Below are 20,507 nucleotides of genomic sequence, written 5' to 3' on the forward strand. Positions count from 1 at the left end.
ATTTTTTTCTTACCTCATGTGATGACTTCATCATTGACAGCCTATCCAGATTGTGATAGATGTATAAAATTTTACTGATCAGTAAAATTTGAGGTGAATTGAAGATTTTATAAATATCTTTCAATGGGACACTCTTGCAAATTAACATAAAACGTTTGAGTCAAACTTCATAAACACAAAGAGCGATGAATCTAGATACTGTGGGATTTCCAAGACAGAATTTCCCTTTTCATCTGTTTACAAAACCTTATTTCTGCCTTGTTTGGTTCTGGTTGGTTCTTGCATACAGACAATTTTCACTTAGGGATTTCTGAGGTGTCAGTAGGAAACATCTAGCTGTAGACAAACCTGCTACTTGACTAGCAGTGCAGGTAACTGTAGCTCATTGAATAGCATTTTGTACTAACACTTGCCCTCAACAGGAAAAAAGTCCTATTTCACCAGAATGCATTCAGCATCAGGAACAGAGGCTGCAGGGAGCAACACTGTCTGTAGAGGACAAAGCAATAAATAGAAACACTTTTTTCCAAAATATGCCAAAAAGTAATTGGAATTTTTACAGGTGTTTATTATTTTAAATTCCTTTCTGAAGCAGAATGTTTAGCATTTTCCATTCCTGCAACATTATCTGCCCAACTACTTTATATTAATGGATTGGTCTTACAGAGAAGGTACAATTGTTTTTCAGTAATAATTCAGGTCTAGCAAATGAATGAAGAGCATGACAGTTCACTAAGAAGGACAGGAACAGAATTCAAACCTACCAGTTGAGCATTTTCCGCTTCAGGACAAAAAAAAAAAAACATGTGAAGTGTTCTGCATCTTATGCCTTAAAATAAACAGACACCCAAAGGTTCTCTGTACAGCAATGGCAGAACATTTCTTGTTATGTAGGATATCAACACAAAGTGGCTGCAAAACCTGTTAAATCCAAAGATACTCTTCAATATTGCCAGTAGGGTTCTTATGTGAAAAATAGGCCATATGAAGCATTATAGTTCCAAGTACTTATTATAGCCACCTGAAGAGCAAAGTGGTCTTCACAGGTTTTGAGATGTGCTAGAACAAATTGCATGTGATTCAGTGGGGACAAATGTAAGGTAATGTGAAAGACTACTCAACTGCAAAAATACAGATTGAGAAAGGGGTACTTAGGTAGCAGTTGTACAGAAAAGGACTAAGGAGTTATTTTGGATCACTACCAATATTAGTCAACAGTGTCATTCGGGTTTCCAAAAGGCAGACATCATGCTGGGATATGAAAACAGAATCCTGTCCTGCAAGATGTGAAGTAGTTCTTCTGCTCTGCTCAGCAGGAGCTGAAGGAAGTTAAAAGCAGAAAGCGTTAGCAGAAAAGCCACAGCTGAAATAATGTGTCCAGCTGTAGATATGACACTTGTAGAAAGATGGTGACCAGTCAGCATGTAGAGGAGAGCAATGAGGTGCTCAGGTCCCAGAAACATGACCTAAAAGGAAAACCAAAAAATCTGAAGTTATTTGTCTGGAGAAAAGAAAGCAAAGAGACCTGGTAACAGTGTAGCATATACAAAGAGCTGCTGCGAAGGAAAGGAAGAATCTATTCTCACGTTTGTGAGGGGCAGTACAAGAAGTAATGGTCTTCAGATTATATGTTAGGATTAGATTATTTATTTTAATAATAAAGATAATTAAAGACAGGAATAGACAGCTTGGAGATGTAGTGGAATCCCCTTTATCAGAAGTTAGACAAGCATCTGCCAGAAATGGTGTAAGGATAGTTCATTCTGTCTTTGGGCAGTGCAGTAGCTTCGATGATCTCAACATCTCAACTCAGCCCTTGAATTCTTTTAGGTTCTGAGGTTCTGACTATCTGATAAGTATTTGGTGAATATTAACAAGCACTGAGGTGTGGCTGATGTAAACTGGCAGGCAAGCAAAAAGAGATACAATGAGGGTGGTATGCAATTTGTCTGAAGTCTCCTGCCTTTAGTAAGAAGTCACGGAAGTGGTGATGGGAGGAATGAATTTCCATGTGTAACAGTAAAATCAGTAATCAGAACAGAACTAGCATAGCTCACCTCTCTTCCTGCACCTGAATTTTTCAAACAGAATTAAAATTTCTAGTCTTAAACATTATATGCAATTCAGAATGAATCTGATAGATAGAATGGATTTTAATAGCATGCCTTAACTACATTAAGGATGCAGACTTCTGAGATGCAAATATAAAATGCTCTTGTCTACAAAACCTTTGCAACATGGATGCTGTATATATGACAATTTTTTTGTTTTTCGTCTGAGAAGCCAACCTGTTAGCATTAGCTCTGCAGTAGAATTACTTGAAAAGCAAAAAATGTCATCATGATATCACCTGGAATATTAATTTTTATCAATTTATATACATAGCTATACATAAAAAACAGACAATACATAATCTATCATGAAATTCAACAGTTGTGCTTTATACAAAAGTTGATATCCTTCATCAAATAACAATGATGTACTTTGTATGCTTAGAAAAGCCTTCCAATCCGTGTTTGTCATTCTCAAACATAATGATTGCATCTTTGATTTTGCTAGCATTAGTATTTGGAAGATAATCAACACAGAAATGCTCAGGTTTGACAAGTGGTATAAGATTTCAGTAAACACGTCTTCTCTCAGGGAGATATTGGAACCAGATAATATTAAGGGAAATTATACTGCTTGGAACTCTGATCTTCAAAGAGAATATAAGTAGAGATTGAAATCAGAATGGACATTGAGGGATATTAAATGCAAATAAGGCTTCAACAGAGGCTCAAAGATACAATTAAATTATGGAAATATGCACAAGTTCAATAAGTGAAAACATAAAATACTTTGGGATGGAAGGTTGTATAAACATAAGCTTATTATTGCTAAATTAATATTTGGAGTTAGCTGGAGTATTTTGGTAATATTTAAATTGAAAATTCTGATTTGTCAAAAGTAGGATGCTTTGTGAAAACTTTCAAAGACTTTTAAGTTTCTTTAGAGAGAAAATTCTTTTAAGAATTTAAATTAATTCTATTCCAGCTATTTCAAAACAGAACATTCTGAAAGCGTCTCGCATTGGTTTGCCTACTGGATACAATTGTAAGACGGTCACATCAAAATTGAATATTTAGATTAATCCAAAGTGTTTTTCTGCACTTTCTTGTGATGGAACATTTCTGATATTTGTATGTTTCCTTTCCATTGCCACACTAAAAGAGATTAGAACTTACAATATTCCCCCCAAAGAAAACTGTCAAGTCCCAGTTGATTGTTTTAGAGTATTTTTCTTTAATGGTATTAAAAATGGGTCCTCTAATAAAAGTAAAGGCTGGTTAAATTTAAATACTTATTCTAAAATAAAAAGGCAAACAATTCACATGAATTATGAAAAAACTTTATTTTATCCCTAATCTTACAATTTCTAAGGATACAATATAAATGGGAAACAAATAGAATGTGAGTTCAACAAGCATAGGTACATTTATAAGTAAAATATGAAAGTAGTTTTAAATATGTACTTTTCACATACCTCAGAAAATCCTTAGGATTCTGCCAGATGGCATTTATATACCTTATTGTATGTCATCAGATACATTTTACATGTTTCACAGGCAGTTAAAGGATAACAGAATTTTACATTCAGCGACCACCTACAAATCGTTTTTAAAGATACAAGTTAGACTGAGTGCATTAGCAGCCTAACCACATATTTAGAAAATGAAAGATTAAGCTAACCCTTATCATGTGAGCTCAGAAAGTACAGCTGTAGTTTTAGACTGCAGGATAAAGAGGTTAGGGTCCTTTTGCAGAGATAGAGAGATGCAGAGAGTAGGATAAAGGTGAGAAAAAAAGAGAAAATCTTAAGTACTCTCATATATTGCAGTTATTGTAAATACCATGGAATAAAAATGTCAGTTCACGAGCCTCAACTTTTCTCTGCTTTCCCCTCCTGTTCAGTGTCTCTGTCCTCAAAACACTTCAAAATCCATTTAAATTCTGCTTTCCACTACTCCAGATGTACAGTTTGGATGAGGAACACATAGGAAGGTTAAAGCATCCTCCACCACTTGCTAGCTGCTATAGAGATTAGCTGCACATCTGTATGGCAACAAAAATGTGGAACTGGATGCTAATGCCACCAAGAACATTTCTGGTTTTAACACTGGAAATTAAATAACAGCTTAACAAGAATTAAGGTTGCCTGGAAGGTTCCTGCACCTCTCCAAACTACAGAGTTCAGCAAAACTCACATTTTTTAACAATGTGTTTTGAATATCTCAGTCTTGATTCTTACTTCTTTAAGTTTTGTTCTGATAGTTCATAAGATACATTCTGTCTACTTTTTCTTCTCAGAGTTAAACCAATCTAGGGCAAACTATCATCAAATTTGTTGTTAGGCGATACACCCCACCTAAACACATAGCTGGTCTCCCAGAAACAGCACTTCATGTACACTACATATCAATGTGCATTACATGTATAAAATTTTACAATCCCTTTGCCTTTACAAACAGGATACCATATCTGTGACTTTAACACATATTAGTTTTTCTAGTATATAAATGCAGCAGTAATGAACAGTTCAGTTGCTTTCTGTTTTTACCTTAAGTCTGTAACTCCTATCTTTTAGAGTTCTGAGCTTTGCTAAATATGATGTTCCCAAAGGATAATAGTGGGAAATCATGTTATCTCAACATGTTATTTGTCAGGGTGTTTACTGGAGCAAAAGGGGATGTTCCTCCTGCTTTGATAAATCAAGCAAGCATGTGTGGCAAGAGGAAGTTGATTTTTATCCCTGTAACATTTTAGTTAAGATAAGGAGTGCAGTGAATCTCTCAATTGTCTCTACACACTGTACTTTGGATCATGTTGCAGGGGAGTCTCAGAGTGCAAATTAATTCCTTCTGAGTGAAACTAAACTGGAAGATGCACAATAGGAACACATCTAATACACTCCAATTGCAAATGGACATTCAGTTAATGGTCTAAACTACAGCTAGTCCAAAGTAAAAAAAAAAAAAAAAGGAAAATATGTAATGTAAACTTCAGATCTCCTCAGCCCCAACTATTTGACTCTTCACTGTTTGACCACAGTATTTGCTGCTCTAAACATAGCCAGAGAGCAATCTACTCCCTATGTAAATGGTGGTCTCCCCAGCTGAGGTTTGAGGTATGTTTTAAAACTGCAGCCAGTATGAGGAAATTACCACTGAAGGCAAATAGAGTTTTAAAGAATTGACCCAAATCTCATTAAAGTTGCTGGATGATTCCAATCAATTTTACTGGGTTTTGCACTAGACCTAGAAGCTCCAGGTCTTGCTGCCTACTGTTGTCTGATAGCATTCAATAATCTTAAAAAACCAGAAAGAACCCAGTAGAGCAAATTCTCTGTATGAGTCAAAGAAGTGATTTGAGTAGAGAATGTAGTCATAACTCTTACTCACACAGATTGTTTCATTTAACAGGATGTGAGTGAAGATTAACATATATTCCCTCATCTAGAGCAACATATAGCTTGGAAACATCTGAAAAAGTAAAATAATTCTTCAGAATTCCCAGAAGACTCATTAGACATGACTGACTTTGACTTAAACAAATTACTTCTAAGATAAAACCAAATATTTTGGTATAAATATATCTGATATACCAAATATTTACTTATTACAATTTTTCCTTTTTACAAATTATCAGCATCCTACAATAATAATTAATAAAGAAAAGAAAAACAAATGAAAATGTGAATACACTTTGTGAAAGGTAAGACATTTTGAATAAAATATTTTTGTTTTTCAGTCACTTCCGCGCAAGAAATGTATTAAAATATTGTGTATATATATCTATATAGCTCAAACTGTGAGACAGAATTAGAATAATCAATTGTTTACAGTGCATTTGAAAATAAAATGGATGCTTTGATATTTAAGTGTCTTGATAGCGTATTTTCTAGTAGGTCTCTTTGCCATGTTTTAGGTAAGTTTCTGAGAAGGAGATGAAAAAAAAGAGTAAAAAACCTACCTATAGCCATGTACCTTGTTTCATCTTATTTAGGAAGAGCAGAATACTGCTCCAGACTTTCACCAAGTTAATGCAGACATTAGCCTAAAACCTGACTTTGCATTCTCATCGCTGGCGTGGCATACAACTTTCTCTATTTTGGTCTCCAAGCAAACAATAAAATTCCAGTCTTCCCTGAATTAAAAAGGCAAGTAAGCAGCAGACATAACTAAAGAACTCTGCCTGTCGTCTGCTCCCAAAAAGTCTCACCAGAGACTTTCTTCCATCTTTGGAAATTGGCATCCTCAAGCCAAATGAGCCCTCTTCATTTTTTCCCCACCTTTAGCTCTGCTGAAGTCCCTCATTTACCTCTTGTAGTATATCTTTATCTTGCTCCTTAGCTAAAGAACACCCCCTGAAACAGCTCTTTCTGTGGACCTCTCTCACATATAGGCCTGCTGTCTGAAGGGACTTAGCTTGGGTTTTGCTTACTTCCTTGCCTAGTCTCCCAGTCCCAACTCAGAAGCAGAATGAAAATTCCACTCATTTTAGAGCAATTTTTGCATTGTATCTTGAGGCTCTTCTGCTTATACCACTCACAGGGAACTGCCTCCCAATTCCCTGAGAACCACTGTCACATTTCCTGTTATGGTAACAGTTTTAGTGCTGCTTCTCTCCGCTCTAGAGTGACAGCCTCTGAAATGGCTTTACCAACAGCTGAAACGTATGTTGTTAGATGGGTAACCACATTTCTTTCACCTGCTGCTGTACTCAAAAGTCTTCTGATGGGAGAGTATTGGTGGAATCTCTCCAGAGCACTAAGTTCTATGGCCAGTTAGGATGAAGTCGTCAATTCATTCTTCCCAGTTCTACAGTACCAACCTTTTTGTAGACTCCTGGAAGTATTGCTACATTGATTAACCTTAGCCTATATCATCATTATAAACTTTGGCCAGGAACTTTAAAAAAACGGTGAGTGTAATCAGTTAATTTAGCAGGTGTGAGCTAAAGACCTCAAGTGCTTTAATCTAACCATAGTTCCCTCAGAGTATTTCTTCTCAGGGACAAAAACTGCTTTTATCCTTTGTCTTGATTTTCCCAGGACTCCTAACTTTCCAGTCAGGTTTCTAAGCAGTGCTCTAAGCTAAGAGTCCCAGGTTTGTTGTTATAAGAACCGGGTAGTATCAGAAAACAGCCGTGCCATAAAGGCTATGTTAAATATGTACTATTTATTTACTGAGTATAGCCCTTCCTTTTATTTACATTCTTTACCAAAAGATGTTTCTCTGAACCCTCTGGTTCACCCTGTTTTGATCAAGGTGGAAGTGTCAACCATCTATATTTGTTTAAATGTTCTGATTGAATAGATGATACTCAGGCTGGTTTCTGTGGTGTCACTGGCAGTACAAGGTAGGTAGCTGTTGCCAAAGTTTATATATGAAGTGTTTCTCGGTGATAATGAGGTCACATTCAGTTGGTCATTTAGTATAAGCATAACCTTCCTGGTTCAGTGCCAAGCTCTCAAGTATCCCAGTTATTTCTATAGTGTTGTTTCTTTATTTTCAAATTACACAGGCCTGCCCTTTTAATAGACTTCTTTCACTTTTCAATAACTGGTGGAAGAGCCATGCAGCAGAGCGTTGTTTATAATGAATTAGAAACGGTCCCTGCATCTTCTTTTCCTTTTTTCCTCATACACTGCTGGATTCCAGAATTCTCACTCCCACCAGTTGTGCCTCTGTGGCCAATAGATGTAATATACTGCTCAGGAAAATTCCAAATATTAGACCTTGGCTATTTTTCCTCAAATTTCCAGTGTATTTTACAGTTATTTGTATTATCATGAAGTAGGAAATAATTCCATTTAAGATGCTTTATCACTTAGGACTGCACCTGGTTTCATTTAAATCAGTGGTGGAAGTTTGACTGCTTTCAGTGAGAGGAGGTTCAGGATTTATGTGGCATAAGGGCTTGAATTTGTGGTTTCTTCTGAATTTTGTTTGTGTTTTTGTTCTTTCCAGCAGGGCAATATATTGCTCCTTCTTCTGTTGCTGTTGGCACACCTTGGAAGTAAAAAAATGGAAGCCAATAACTTATTTTCATCCAAATAATCTGTTGCACCTCATTAGCAAGATTCTTTTACTATTTCTAAGAAAATATTCACAAAATGCTAAAGCACGCAGCAGGCTGTGAAGATAGGAAGGCGGAAAATATTTTGCTTTGGAGAAATACTAATGTATTCCAATGTCTTAGTGATCTGTACAAATTACATTTAAATATCTATAGCTATAAAAGAGAGCTCTCATACAAAATTCACATATAAAATTCATAAGGAGTTAATTGTTCCTAAAATATTTCCAGCAAAAACTTTACCATATAAAGATGTTTCATGTATAGAAAATGTTCATGATAAGGTGTCAGTAATGTCTGAATGACATAAAAGTTTAAATCCCTTTTAAAAAAGTGGTTAAGGCATATATCGAAGGCATAAGTACCAGCAGCGTGCAGAAAACAGGGCAGAATGTTCAGCCTACTGAATTAAGGCTCCTAACTTCACCCAGCTTGATTAGCTGGCTAATCTCCTCAGGCTTCCTGTGTAATTAATGGAGAGAAATAGCTTTCTTCCAGTGCCAATCCACGGCAAGAACCTAATTTAAGTGCTTGAATTGCCCAGTGGAAGAACCTGTTTCTCTTCACTGACTATAAAGAAACTGAGCTGGCTAACCTAGGTGCATCAAGTTTGGTTAAAAACACTCATAAGGGCTCAGGTTCCTGGAAGTGGAACTTCAGTCTTATAACCACTTAAAGTGTTTTTGCAAGTTTTTCCTTGGGGCTGGTCAAACAATTTAGATAGAGTTCCTCTATCTAAAGATTCCTCTGCTGGAGTCTTTAATTCTTCCAAGTTACCTGCAAACAAATAACTGCTTTTACAAATGTACTGGTTTATCTAGAATTTTTAAAATGTTGAACATAACAAATACTACCCAATTAGTTAGGAATTGCCTTCCGAGATTCACCATGTTTTCTTTAGCAAGTCGTATTGTAGTTGTCTCATCACTTAAGTCAAATATATTTTCCCATTCCCTGGTGAGCTGGTTAGTATCTATAAGCCATTTGTGCTGTGACCCTAACTGATTTTTTTTCTTTTGACAAAAATACGTATGCTTTTAGTTATGCAAACCTGTGTTAAGACCCCAAAATTTAGTCTCCCAAAACGGATTTCAATAGAATGTTCATAAGAAATTAATACAGTGACATGAAGACGACTAGCCCAAAAGTGATATTTGTGAAAAATATTCCTATTGTTGTTCCCCTACATAAGAAATAGTAATTCTTACTGATTTGCCTGTTTATTACCTATTAATTTTCCTGCAAATGAAGATTTAGAGTCTGAAAGCATCAGTGAGATAATGCAAATGCTAGTGAGGGATTTTGTTAATGCAGTAGCCCAAAGGACATTCTAGTGGTCGAGTATGTATTTCTGAGTTCTGATATAAAAGTATAAATTCATTAAAGAAATGTGATTGTTAGGATTTTGACTTCATCATCCAAATTATGTACTTGGAGGTGATATCTCCTGTTACAGCTTCCAACTGAACTAACTCACTCTTTCTCTTCCTTTTAACCCATTTGCACTAGTTTTCATCATCCTTCAAATGATTCTTCTGAGGAAAAAAAAATGGTCATAGATCTCCTTTCAAAACACCTGCATAAACTGCTTTCTACCTTGACCTCTAACTAGTTTGTCCACCTAGCTTGAGAACAGATGTTTTTTAAACAGGACTGCAGCTTTATCAGAGGATTTTGAGAACTATTTCAGAACGATTGAGCTTATTTTACAGACAGATGTACCTATTTTATGAACCTTCCTTTTTAGTCACCATATGTTGTTAACAATGTCATTGGTAAGGCAACTATTGGTGTTCGCAGCTAGTAGGAATTCTAGAAAGGATTTTTATGGAACTGGAATACATATGCTGAAAATGGCTGCTTCTTCTTTTTCTGCTATTATTTTTATTATTTTTATTATTTTCATTATTTCTATTATTTTTATTATTCCCATTTTTCCCATGAAGCGAGTGAAGCAGAATGATCCTGCCTTCTTTTCATATCTTTATCATTTTTTTCTATAAAATCCTTCTTAGTGATTCTTTATTTTTATAGTGTGGTGGTTAGTGTTAGTAAGAGTTTTTTTATCTTTTGATTCTGTCGTTAGAAGACTTCCTTTTGGAGAAGAGAGAGGGAAGGTATGATAAGGCGGGAAGGAAAGGAGACAGCAAAATAAAGGGTGAAAATTCTCTCAGAACCCATTTTGGTATCTCTAGTGGTGTGAGGGTGGCTGTGAAGCAGAACACAGCACACTGGCACTTCAGATGTCATGCCAAAAGTTACATTAAGTTACAACATTGCTGACTGAAAACACATCTGCTTTGTTTCAGATGTGTGGTGCAGTTTGCTCTCTAGCTCCATCTGATGGAAGTACTTCAGTACGTGAATCTCCAGATGTGACAGTATCACAATTTATGTTTATCCATATTTTGTATTTTCTGAAAGTCATGTCAGATCACAGTATTCAAAATTTGTGTACACTCATGCACTAAAGTATAAATATTAGGGAAACCTTGTTTCCCTAAAATTTCCTGCATAAATAACAGCACGGGCAAATGACCAAAGCTTTATTAGATCTTTTTCAAGCAATAATTTTAAATGGTAAGTAGTAAATGCTGTAGAAACCTGCACTGCAATGAGAAACACAGCTATAGAGCGTCAATGATCTGATTTCATTCTCATAAAGTTGTTAAACATTGCAGAAAAATATCTGTTCTCTTCTTACCTACCTTTTTTTTGTCAAGTATTTTGGTTTGTCAGTTAAGAAGAGAAAGAGAACCTCTTGGAAGGATGCTAAATTATATTTTAAATGAAAATAAAGAAAAAGAAAATAGCCAAGCAGCCCAGCTACTAGGTTCTCCTTCTCTGTTCTGAGTCTAGGATTTGGAGACTTTTTCTTTGCTTCAAAATTAATTTTATTCTTTGCTACAGCCCTTTGTTCTTCTGTTTTTTCTTCCTGCATGGAACCGTCCCCTCCTTGCATCAGTCAAAAAACCTATCAAAATTCTGTGCCTGTGGTTATCCTATAAATTATGTGGCAATATTGGAGGGAAAATGAATGAAAACCTGTACAAACTCTGCTCTTTCTTTTGTTCCCTCTGGCTTAGAAAAAAAATTGTGCCCAAGGCATCACCATGCCATGTCTCATGTCTGACAGCAAAAAGTGTTAGTTTTGTGATTTGTTAGATTCAGCAAAGGACGGTGAAATTTCTTGAAGACAGTTTCTCTTTACACAGAGCCCAGGTCTCTCATATTTAACATATTTCCTAAATGAGTATCAGCAGGTATTTAACTGGTGTTTATGAAAGGAATGACCAGCTGGCTTATTGTCGGTGGACATATCCAGGTTGGCTGTGCAAGTGAAGGCCCAACTGGGCCAGGTGTTTTCCATCATAGCACACTCTCAAAGTGCTGCTCTTACGCCTGAACGAACCCCACACATCAAGCAGTAATTGTGCCCTGATTTCTGTTCTAATGCACATTGCAGCATGAAATAAGTTACATTCCATCTTGTTGACACAGCGTGCTTCAGCTGCTGGTGTGGCAAGTTGTTTCTTCACTGAAGCTGAACTAAGACATGTCTGGCTTTATTAGACAGATTATCTTATTACTGTTTTCTTGGCAGTTCCTCACAATGGCACTTGCATGGCACCATAAGAAAGTGAATATCCAGAGCACGGAAAGTGCATTAACGAAACAAGTCACAAACATACGTACACTTCCAAAAAGTTATTTGGGGACAGAATTCAGGGACAATATCATCTGTTCAGTAGCAAACAGAGGGTTAACTTCATGTGACTACATTAACTTCCCCAACAGCGGAAGAAACAGAGAAAACTGCCATAGGTCAGTTAAGCTCCCTGGGCTGTGATAAAAGGAGAGTCTACAGACATCCTCCTCAGGCATAACCCCTTATCCATGGTCTTACCTATGTGTACTTTCTATTCTAATTGGGTTAGTTGATTTTGCTTTCTCAATACCCTGTAGCTTAAATGTGTGGGAGCGATCAACCCACTTGGCTAGTTTGGCTGCCTCTCTTTTTCTGCCTTTGGCCCCAAAATGTGGTGTTCCTTTTTATATATCATCTCACCTTCAAGAGGAGGGCCACAGAATACTCTATATCAGCTTAACATATGTAGCCTAAGAATTTAGGCACTCTTAGAAGATAGAAACTATAATTTGAGCCTCCTCCGGATAAAGAAGCACTGAGATTTCTACTTTCTGGGAAAATTCTCTAGCTGTTCTCTACACTGCTTTGTGAAAAATGTCTCCTTTCCCCTTCTGCTTTTTGAATAAGTGGGTGTTTTGTGTGTAAAGTGAAATACATCCTGTGTTTTATGTGTCTAAAGTACTCTTAGATTCGGTCATTGAGGAACTTGGATAGAGAACTTAGGCACAGGCATGCTTTATGAGTCCCAAATAGATCAGATGAGATGGATACCAAAAAACCAGTCAGTTTAGCCAAATTATAGCCAAGTGTTGGTAATATATAATAGCAGAACTTTTAAAATATTTATGGAAAACACAGTGTTCTTTTGCCGTGTATTCTTATAGTTATGCTTTGTTTTATGAACTGGTCACTTGGTGTTATTTGCTTTAATCTACATTTTCATGTTTGTAATTTATTGGAAAGGAGAAGCATTTGGGGCAACCATTGGCCCTTTTTTGGATTCATTTATTCCTGCTGCACTATTGCAGTTTTATCAGAGATACTGACAAGGTGGAGGTGAAGAATCTTTACACTTGTATGTTGGTTGTCTTGTACAAGTTCATATAGTTGTCTTCTGCAAAGCACATCTGAGCTGAGGCTCAGAATGTTGGAGTCCTGTAAAGAACATGCACTACAAGTCACTGGTTCCTAGAACGTGCAAGAGAGCTGCAGAGTCACTCAAACATTAAGGGGAAATTTATAAGCTTTGGGTTTCTCCTCTTGGTGACGGTTAGAACCGTGTCTTTACAATGGTAGCATTCTAAGAAACTGCGCATACCTGTTGGAGGCTGGGGTTTTTTAACTGTAAGGACAAAATGTATTGCTAACAGGGCTAGAAAGTAGCTGATACCTCTATTGAAGTAATTAGAAACAGATTGTGGCACCTGAGACTGCTAGCTTTACCCGTACCTGGAGAAATTGTCTCCATTTCTATTTGCATAGCCCTTCTTCCACTGCTGCTGGTAAGGGGGTAAGAAAGATGTTAATGGAGATGGTCCTCCCTTCTGCAGTTATGGCTGCCATCCTGGTAACTGCAGGAGCAGAAAGTCTACCTTTGCAGAGCTCTCTTCCTTTTTGCTCTCCTTTCTTTTCAGTAAGGATAGCAGTAGGCCCAGGTCTAGTACAGCCCCTTCCCAGGAAAATAAAAAATTAAAAAAAAGAAGGAAATCAGAGGTTGCTTAGGGGGTGGAGAGTGGGGACTACATGGCTTAAGGAGTCTGAGGTGGGATTTCATATCCCAGAGAACTGGGGAAACTGGAGGGGATCCCAGTTCCGGGTATAGTGGGAAAGTGGCAGAATCCCTTACAGAGCCCTTAACCTCTATTGAAACATTTCAACCCATCCGCTATGCAATCTCCTCAACCCTCATCACTCCCCCAAAGTACCTTTCTTCTCTCATTCCCCCACCCAGATTCCACCACCTGCTTCCGTATCTTAAAGGGTGCAGAAGTCTGATGCAACTGAATCCAACTGGTGTAGAAGTTCCAGCCTGAGCAGTCTACACACATGGATCAGATTTCTGGATCAAGGCCTAAAGCTAAAAATGTAGCCAAATATTTCCTGCTTTACGTGAGACCCCACAGTGCATGGCTGTGTCCTGGAACAGCGCATGAACTTTGCAATGTTGCAAATCATGTTTCTCTTTAAAAACTAATTTTCTCTTCTGAAATATCCATTGAAAATGGTACTAGCTTTTGATTGATTGATTGTGGTAGAGAATGGCTGGTGGTAATCCTGTTTGGCTTTGTGTTCTTCATTTTACTTTGGGAAAATGTAAGAGAGAGACTACAGTTTCTATTACTCCTATTTTTCAGCTGGTATTTCTGTGTTGGTGAACTTTGAACAATCAATCACTGCAATCCAGAAACGGGCTATTCCACCTTACTGTTTACAGCAAGTGCACTGCTCACACTGGGATTCAGACAATTTTCCTGAATTTGTATAAAATAGCTCAGGAAATTTTGAGTGCTAAGGACACTGAAGGAATCCTTACTGCATTCAAGAACTGACTATACATAAGAGCTTTTCATTATGTACAGTGGTTTCAAAAGACCTTTAAATCTTGGAAATCTTGGAGATTCTTTATCTTAGTCCGCACATTTTATTTTGTTCTATAAAATTGTATGCCAAAGCAACATCTCTCTTCTGCTTGATCTACTGTAACCATTAAAGAAATAACTTTGCATATTAAGTTATTTGGGCCATTAGAGCCCAGAATTTCTTTTTCCCTCTGAGGTTGGGGAAAAAGAAGTATGGGCTTTCTAGACAGGGGAAAAATAGGGTGTAGAACAACGTGAGGGAGGTTCAGGCTCTGCAGCACTCTTCGGTTATTGTTATGTATGTTCGCATTACCTAGGTAGGCCTTCTGAGAGAGGAGTTAGGACTTTGGAGACAGTGGCCAGTGAAGCCAACCACTCTGAAAGATTTTTCTAATCCAGTACAGGCAAATTTATGCAGTGACCTAGTGAAGTAATTTTGAATATCAAGAGAAAGACTGATTAGAGAAACTCAGGAGATGGAAATGAAAGATAAGCAAGCCATAGCCATTTGCAATTTTGGAGCCTTTTCCCTTAAATAACCTTACAGGAAATTTTTCATCTAAGTACTTTATGGGATCGCCCTCATAAGAGAAAGAAATCAGTGGTCAGCTGGCTCACCAAAAAACCCTGATGATGTAAAGTTCAAGAAGCTTTTTCCAGATATCCTGCACTGGAAATACATTTGGACGTGTAAAAATCTCCTTAATTACCTAAAATTTCAGAAACAATTCTATTTGTTTGTCAGTTGCAAAAGATCAGCTTTACGTTCCTTCCGTATTTAAAAATCTGTGCTAATGCTACTGCCAGTCATTACTGTTTTACTGCTATTTGTTTTGTTACATTATCCAGCCTGTTTGAGCACCACCAGCCTAGGCATTTAATCAAAGAGCCTGTCTCTCTGTAATGATCTGAGAACTGATGAAATACTGTCTGGAAAGACCATGTTACTTAATCTTTGAGAATGGAGCGCAGATTTTTTTTTTTTTTTCTTCAAAGTAAAGCAATAAAATGAAGCAATCCACACTGTAAGTTATTCTGGTATTGGTTCTGACACAGAAGTGACATTACATTTATTTATAAACTAAAGTAAATTTTCTGATTTAATATTTGCTTTCATTGAAATGAAAATTATTTGAGGAAAACAAAGGGATTTTAGGAATGTTTAAACCCAAAAATATAATTACTTTAACATAATTACCTTGAAAAGTTTTAAAAGTAAATTTTATGTTTTTTAAATATTCTTTTATATAATCATGTAATAAAAATTAGTTATCAAGGTAGCTCAGAAAACTTTACAAGTGTTTTGCTAAAATTAAAACTGAGGGCACTTGAGCACTTTAAGTACAAGTTAGGTGTTTTATGGTTATCGGCCCAAGCTTATGAGTGAGGTTGTTCCACTAATAAAAAGCTAACTTTCCTGATCTTTTCCCACTTGAAAAAAGGTGAAAAGGAAATACCCCAGAGACTAGAAAGGAAGGCTGCAGCTGTGAGGATTTCTTCCTAAAGTTCCAAGTCTGGCTTCTAAACAAACTCAAAGCAAGTCTAGTTCCAGGAACAGCAAATAACTGCAAACTCTTTATGAATCAAAAGCTGCAGGATTAGTACAGTTACACTCTCAGACAAAGCACTTTGTTCACCCCATCATAGCAGGTAGTAATGCTTGGTTTGTTTATGGAATCTAAAACTCTGTGGTTTTGGACCCTGGTAAAGTCAAACTTAAAATTGTGCTTGAGTTAAGATCAAATTAGGATCACTATCCTTTCATGAATGTACATCTTTAAATAGATTTCAGATTCCTGTGGCTAGATTCCCCAGACTAAACGAGCTGCCCTTGGCAAAGGACTGGAAAATGGAAGAGGAAGTGAAGGCTTTAAAGCATTTGTGGTTCCCCCCTCTCCAAGCTGGCAGACAGTCAATCCGGTTCCAATTCAGTGTGCTCAGATGCCCCTGGCCTCCAGGAGCTAATCTGGCAGCCAGCAACTGATGCAGGCAAAAAGGCAAGCGCTACTTGCTTTTCCATGTGAGAATGGGGCACGAGAGGCAGACCTGGGCTAAGATCCTGGCCTTCTGCCTAAAAGTCATCTGTTTCTCTAAAGGAACAGGACATTAAGAATCTTTTTGTATGCAGAGAGTGGATTAATACTACCATTAGGAAAACGGTCTTACTGTAAACTGAACACAATTTTCCATCAGGTTTGTGAAGAAATTTGGAGGGACAGAAGATCAACAGGAGGATTTGGGAAGGAACAGATCAGATGTGAGGATGCTGGACACTGATTAAAACTGATGTTAATGGTATAAGAGGGTGTGTAGTTGACAATAACTTACGTTGCTTATAACTTAATGTGCAGAGAGCTACAGCTCATATTTGACAAAAGAGTGCTGACTATAATGTACTTCATTTTGAATGCCTCGGTTTCTAGGAGCATCTAAGAGGACAGATGTTTAAATGTACTGAACATGATGACTCCCTAAGTTAATGAAAGCTTTTATCTTGTGAACCGATGAACAGCAGGGTCCCGGGGTCTAAAGTATGAAATGAAGGGGTATCACATCTGAAAATCTCACCCCCACCCTACCTGCATCAGTGTATCTATTTATACAGTAAATATTATAATATAGGTCTATATTTCTATATAGTTTGTATATACTTTCAACTGTATTTGAAGATACTTCAGATATGTACAGAAAAGAACAAAAAACGTGATAACAACTGCATACAGTTGTTTTTAACCTCCATCTGCTAAGCTGACAAAAATTGTGCAGTCTGTTGTGTACAAACTGTAACCGACACATTAGTGCAGTGTTTATTGTAAGATTCTGCATCCAGATTTGGACAATGAATCCTAAACCCCTTTTGTCTGAAGAGAGAAAAAGGAATTAGACACAGCCCAATAGACTGCCCACTGATCTAAGGAAACTGAAACATACCATGTAAATGCTTTTCAGTGGAAATTAGTATATACATTGACACAGAAGTTTCTCAATCTTTTGGAACATATATCTCCACAGAAGTGTTAAACAAAAAAAAAAAGCTAGGTAAGAAAAATGTTTTAATTTAATAAAAAAAATGAATGAGCTTGTCAGAGCCACAACCATTCCTCTATCTGTCACAGGAAGAATACAGGCACAGAAAAACAATCTCGAAGCAAACAGAGTAGCTTCAGTCAGATTCATAGTGTCCCTCACACATTTTTTCCTTTAAACCTGATTTATTCTTGGGTTTATCTTTCCAAGGGCTTCTAAAAGGTTTGAACCATGATTTGAAAACACAGAAGAGTCAATAACTAAGTAAATGTCTTCTTGTGGCAGATGTAATTTTTCTTGAAGGTTAAAGCCAAAAGCACTACCATTTGTAAGATAAATTCTTTGCTATTTTTGCTATACTTCTTATTTATTAGCTGGATTTTCCACAGCAATGACTGAGGGATTTTCAAAATGGAGGTATGAGCACATAAAACTAGAAATAAAATGCAACTTCTCTTTAAAGAAATCCTTCAAAATAATTTTTTAAATTTAGGGTATCAAGTTCCTACGTTTCATTCTTCAGAGCAGAAAGGTTAACCAAATGTTGCAGATAGGCCATTACAAAATGTTTTCCTCCCTCCACAAGGATGATTTTTTGCACCGTGAAGTGCATTGTGCAATGTTCTGTTGTGATGCAAACTATGGATTTCTGTGGCTATGGGGCCTCTAGTCGAGGGGGAGATCAATAAAATTCTTCCTTGCTCTCTGATGATATTGTCAAGCAGGATCCGTTTCTGCCAAAACAGAAACGGCCCCTGCTCAAACTCTTTCCCACAAATCAAAAAGCATATTGACTTTTTTACATATTTCTGTTGTACAGTAAGTTATTTTTCCACTGAATTCTGCCATTCTTTCCTCTTTGGTGATTATGTATCTCAGCTCACATCCTTCTACCCAGTGATCTCAGTTTATTCCAATTCAACTACCATCCACACGATGCTTAGCATTTGCATGCATCTTTTTCCATCCTGGTAGTAGGAACACACGGTCATAGAGAGGAAACTACAGGCTTTGGGCCTCTGCCCGGAGCAATTCAACTGGCAGAGCCATCACATACTGTAGACAAAGAGAGCTGAGTGCATAAAGTGACTATGACTTCATAACTTGCAGTGCTAGCTGATACACCTTCGAACTGCACACAGAGCAGTGAAATGCCTTTGTGAATAACTGCTTACTGTTATTTCCAAAACACACTTAGGTTCCGTTAACACTTTCTAAGCTCATATTTTTTAAAACAAATTAAGTTTATTTTATCAGGGAAAGGAACACAAAGCCTCTGAAACCACAATGTTTTCTGTGCTCCTTTAATATAGAGTTTACTAAAGCCATTTTATCGAATGAAACTTTTAAAATAGACTTGTCAGATGTTTATGCCAACATTGACTCTAAAATTAATTTTCATAGTTGAATCACACGTCTCAAAAGAAATTGGAAGTGATGGAAACAGTGCTACAAAACCAGTGGGGTTTGCAAATCTAATTTGACTATATGTTATTGTTGTGGTTTAACCCCAGTTGGCCACCAAGCACCACAAAGCCACTCGCTCACCTTCCTCACCCCCCGGTGGGATGGGGGAGAGAATCAGAAGAGCAAAAGTAAGAAAACTATGGGTGGAGATAAGAACAGTTTAATACTTGAAATATAATAACAACAAATTGTAATGGAAAGTAAAACAACGAGAGAGAGAGAGAAAAACAAAAGCCCAGGGAAAGAAAGGAAAAAAAAAAAGTGATGTGACCACTCACCACTTGCCGACCGATGCCCAGCCAGTCCCCGAGCAGCAATCGCTGCCCCCCGGCCAACTCCCCCCAGTTTATATACTGAGCATGATGTCATATGGTATGGAATATCCCTTTGGGCAGTTTGGGTCAGCTGTCCTGGCTGTGCCCCCTCCCAGCTTCTTGGGCACCTCCTCGCTGGCAGAGTATGGGAAGCTGAAAAGTCCTTGACTTAGTATAAACACTGCTTAGCAACAACTAAAACATCAGTGTGTTATCACATTATTCTCATGCTAAATCCAAAACACAGCGCTGTACCAGCTACTAGGAAGGAAATTAACTCTATCCCAGCTGAAACCAGGACACGTATATAAATTCATTCTCTCCACGTTCAAACCCCCTAGTGGAGTTCCACCAGCATAAATCAGCATTGCTCTGTTGGTTTCATCAGAGCTACATTGGCTTACTCCCATTCAACCTCAAATCTGAGAAAGTTTAGATAATTAGCTAATATAAGTCACTTAGGTCCTTCGGGAGTTTTGTTGTAAACTGATGGACACCTTTCATTCCTGCTGCAGACTTTGGTTATTGTTGAAATTCACAAAATACCAGCATAGTTGGAAAAAATGTTCAAGTCACATCCCTAATTATTAGTTGCATTTTATAGAGATGCACGATGCCTAAGTCTATAGTACCCCCACCTTTATCGAGGTACCTACTTTTCTTCCTAGATCATAAAAGATAATGAAAATCCTTCAATAAGAAAGACATTGCATTTATTTTATGACTTGCAGCTTTGATGCAGACCTGGGAGACTCATTAGTAGAAATTAATTCATAAGTTGTGGAAAGTTTTCTTGTCATTTCAGTCAGATTAGACAAGAGTCCAACATCAAAGTAGGGCTATGAATATGTATTTTCCCAGAGTTCTGTAACTGTTTAGACTGAAGGGTCTCTCATACAAACTCCAGTCCCTTGGAGTTTGTACTCCACAACTTGGTAGTGGTTTCTACTATTATTAAATACTTTTAGTGTAAACACAAATGTTTCACTCCATTCAGTTTATTTTAAATTTTTTAATCTGAAAGACTTCCTTAAATTTGATTTATGTTTCCTTAGATTTGATTTATGTTTCAGATTAGTAAAATTAGATGTTTATTGACTTGAATGAATTAATGACTACTTTATTTGCTGAATCAATTGCAACCAAAGAAACAATCCAGGCTTCTCATGCATTAGATCTAAGTGTCTTGGAAGTATTTAACAGCATCACCATCACTGCAGTTTGCAAAATCATTTGAGGAAACTACTGAGTTTATGGGATGAAAGGAATTGAAATTTTAGTAGAAAGTAGTGAATTTTCTGTCTTGGATGGGTTTAGATAATGCATCTTAGACAATTGTCAATGGAGGCA

Source organism: Aptenodytes forsteri, unplaced genomic scaffold (genome assembly GCF_000699145.1).
Source record: "Aptenodytes forsteri isolate BGI_AS27 unplaced genomic scaffold, ASM69914v1 Scaffold255, whole genome shotgun sequence".
In the NCBI taxonomy this organism is placed as follows: Eukaryota; Metazoa; Chordata; class Aves; order Sphenisciformes; family Spheniscidae; genus Aptenodytes; species Aptenodytes forsteri.